The sequence below is a fragment of the Myotis myotis genome, unplaced genomic scaffold (genome assembly GCF_014108235.1).
Source record: "Myotis myotis isolate mMyoMyo1 unplaced genomic scaffold, mMyoMyo1.p scaffold_m19_p_3, whole genome shotgun sequence".
In the NCBI taxonomy this organism is placed as follows: Eukaryota; Metazoa; Chordata; class Mammalia; order Chiroptera; family Vespertilionidae; genus Myotis; species Myotis myotis.
Window position 1 is genome coordinate 113,317,910 of NW_023416335.1, and position 4,158 is coordinate 113,322,067.

Consider the following 4,158-nt stretch of genomic DNA (forward strand, 5'->3'; position numbering starts at 1 on the left):
CTTTATAGTACAGATTTTACTTTGGTGCCATCTGAATGTCTTATAAGACAAAATATAATAAAAAAGGAAAACTGCAGAGCAGAAGTAGAACTGCTGCCAGTGCTGCCACCGATTCAAGAGCCAGGGTAGTGGCTGCCATTCTCTGTTGCCTGAGGAGTGGGCCTGGACGGAAACAGTCACTGAGGTTGGTTGCTTGGGAGCGTCTTTGCCTCCCCGCAATCCTCCCTCAGGAATGACCATGGATAAAAGTAAGCTGGTACAGAAAGCCAAGCTCATGAGCATGCTGAGTGCTGTGAAGGTCTTTTTGCAGCCCTGAAGGCAGTCACAGAACAAGGGCACAAGCTCTCCAATGAAAGGAGAAGTCTGCTTGTCACTGCTGTGTCATCTCCAGCACTGAGCAGAAAACAGAGAGGAAGGAGAAGCAGCAGCAGATGGGCAGAGTATGGTGAGAAGATCCAGGCAGAACTGCAGGACATCTGCAAAGGTGTTTTCAAGCTGTCAGACAAATATCTTATTCCCAGTGCTACACAACCAGAAAGTAAGGTGTTCTACTTGAAAATGAAAGGGGATTCTTTTAGGTATCTTTCTAGAGGTGGCACCTAGAGACAATAAGCAAGCCATTTGAGATTAGTAAGAAAGAAATGCAGCTTACACACCCAGTTCCACTTGGCCCCACGCTGAAGTTCTCAGTCTTTTACTATGAGATTCTGCACTCTCCTGAAAAGGCGTGCAGTCTGGCAAAAGTGGTGTGTGATGAAGCAATTGCTGAATTGGATACACTGAATGAAGAGTCGTACAGAAACAGCACCCTGATCATGCAGTTGCTTAGGAACAATCTCACCCTGTGGCCGTCAAAAACCCAGGGGCTGAAGGAGACACTGGGGAGGGAGAGAACTAATGTCTATGGTGCTTTGCCACCTGTTCAGTGGCACTCTATTCCCCCCACATATATTCCTTTGTGAGGTAAAAAAAAAAAAAAAAAAAAAGAAGAGTTGTGCGTTGACTTTTCAATGTTTCACATCTTCAGCTTAGCAAAATGGTCCAGGGGTAAACAGCTGGTATTTATATCTCAAACTCTGGTTGGCGACATAAATGCCAAGGCATTCTAAAGTTTTGTTTTTTAACATTCACAGGATTACTGTGTGTTTATTTATTTTATTTTATTTTTCAAAAACCCAAACACTGTGATTATGGGGTTTTGTAACTAAGCAGAACTCTTACTGGTAGAAAAAATAACCTGAATTATCTGTAACTTTGGGGGAAGTTTAATCTGATATCAAAGCAGTCATTGAAATACAGCTCCATTGTAAAGTACAGAAAATTACAGAGATTGTATTGTGATGCTGGGAACTGAAGTGAGACACCTGCCATCTCACATTTGGGGTTTATGGCAATTCACAGTAATTCTGCCTGTTGTTCGGAGCTTATAGATACTTGACCAGTTGGGGCTATGGCCACTCAGAAGTTCACGACCACAGACGTCCAGTGTCTTCCTCTGAGGAAACTCGAAGCCTAAAATTGAAGTTCTGTGTGCCAGATAAGGGTTATGACACCATGAAACGGCCCAATGCTCATATAACTCACGTGACTAAAACCTGGTCCTACAACAATGTCACCGATTTGGGATTTGGGCCTCACTTGTGGAATCTGTTTTGCTTGTAACCACACGCTAAGGAAAAAGAAAGCCATATGTCTTATGAATGCCCTTACCTGTCTCCTGGGTAACACCGTTATGAATAATGTTCTGCAGAGATTGCCTTTCACATGGGGAGTACTCAGGCTTTGGGTTCTTCCTAGCTCCAGGCTTTTAAAGTTTGAAATCTAAACATTCTTTTCCACTGTCTTTTCAACTATTGACTTTTTTCTCTCTCTTCCTCTTTAAATTTCTGTCCTTCTGCTTCTTTACCATTTTTTTAAAGTCTATCTTTTCTGGTCTTCGTCCATGGTTTAATACTGTATGAGCAGAGATAGAGGGCCTGGAGGGGGTGAGAAGTGAAATTGATGAACATTTTAGTGAGCAGACCTTGCTTCAAAGAGTTAAAAAGAACTTCCAGCACCATAGCTCTGTCTTCTTACGATTCTCAGCACGGCCATTACTCTTTAGTCACACCAAGACCTGAATCAAAAAAGTATTTTTAAATATCCATGACTTCTCCCTGTATTACCTCCAGTCTTGATAATGCTTGTTAGTACCTGTCACCAGATCTCCCAATTGTACTCATCCAGCCAAGTCCACAGATGTGTTTCAACAAGACCCTATCATTCAGGGAAGTTGCCGGAACACTGCAATGGGGAGAATCCAGAACACAGAGCCTACCAGTTGCACAGTATCCATGCTCTCTCTTTAACACTCCACATAACTGTGGTACCATCTGTTTGTCCATCTGCTGAAATGAGAAAAAAAACCACCATTCATGCACTGATGAAAACAAACCAAAAAAAAGTAAGTCCCTCTTTTCTAGCTGAACAAAAAAAGTGCAGCTAAATACTTGGCGTTTGAAAATGCAGTAGTGAATGTGGAACGAGCCTGTCTGTATATCTGGTAGCTCTTTCTTGCTTTGTTTTCCTTACCAGTATTTTGCCTCACGTTTGCTTCTGTGATGGGTATATTACTTAGCAAGCATGCCCATGGTTGTGAACATAGTATAGCATAAAAGTAAAACTCCTGTTTTTGATGCACTAGATTGTGTATGTCTTTCAAACAGTTCTAGTTTCCACCTTATACAGAATAATCAGGAAATGTGTAAAAATTCAAAAGTAAAATAAAAAATTTTATTCATTAAAAAATAAAACTATAGTTTCCAAAAATGTTGAAAGCAAAATAAAACAATGTAAATGTATACAAATTTAGGGGCTGAAGCACACAGAGAGAAATTATGTCAGATGACTTAAAAAGCTAGTAATTAGTGTGCATCATTAGTGAGATATATATTCAGATGTTCCTCAACTTACAATGGGGTTATGTCCTGATAAGCCATTATAAGTTGAAAATATTGTAAGTTGAAAATGCATTTAATAAACCTAACCTACTGAGCATCAGAGCGTATCCTACCTCAAACCAGCTCAGAACATAGTATCCAAAAAAATGCTGTAAAGTGGTGGCTAATGGGGAGCTGTGGCTCCCTGTCATTGCCCGGGATCGCAAGTATCTTATTACATATTGCTACCCTGAAAAAAGATCAAAAATCAAAATCTAGTTTCTACTAAATACATATCACTTTTGCACTATTGTAAAGTCAAAAAATCTTAAGTCAAACCAGGGACCATTTATATATCCCAAGGTCTAAAAGAGTCCCAGAAATCTTAAACTATTTCCAACAGTATTATATATACATATATATAACTATTCTGTGTTTTAACCATCCTATCTAATAAAAGAGAAACATGGTAATTGGCGTATGACTGCTACCCTTCCCATTGGCTAATCAGGGCAATATGCAAATTAACTGTCAGCCAAGATGGCAGCCGGCAGCCAGGCAGCTTGAAACTAACATGAGGCTTGCTTGCTTCAGTGACGGAGGATTCCAACGTTCCCTGCCTGCCCCTGCAGGCCTCTGAGCTGCAACTCTAAGCAACTATGTAACAAACATAGAAGCTAAACAAAACCCCAGAAACCTGCTGGGCTTCAGCCAGCAGGATCGCAACATTGTAAGCAAAGGCCAGAAACCTACTTTCAGCAGTGGAGGCCTAAGAGCTGGAGCCAAGCCTCAAAGCTAAAGCTGGCCCAGAATAAAAAAAAAAAAAAAAAGGAGCAGTTGGGAGCTTCAGTCACCCCCAGCCTGAAAACAGCCCTCAGCTCCTCACCCAGACTGGCCAGGCACCCCAGTGGGGACCCCCACCCTGAAGGGTGTGTGACCAGCTGCAAACAGCCATCATCCCCTCACCCAGGCTGGCCAGGCACCCCAGTGGGGACCCCCACCACAACCTCCCCATCGACCCTGCCTTGAGTGTGACAGGGGATGGTGCCCCCAACCCCCAATCGGCCCTACCCTGAGCGTGACTGAGGGTGGAATCACAACCTCCCGATCGCCCTGCTCTGTGTATGACAGGGGGCAGCGCCCCAACTCCCCAATCGGCCCTGCTCTGAGCCTGACCAGGGGCTGTACCTAGGGATTGGGCCTGCCCTCTGCCACCTGAGAGCAGGCCTAAGCCAGCAGG

The 4,158-nt window shown here is 43.1% G+C and overlaps 1 pseudogene; it reads left to right on the forward strand.

Moving 5' to 3' along the window:
• The first annotated feature begins 232 nt into the window (after positions 1 to 232).
• LOC118652055 lies at positions 233 to 898 on the forward strand (annotated as a pseudogene).
• Positions 899 to 4,158: the final 3,260 nt, after the last annotated feature.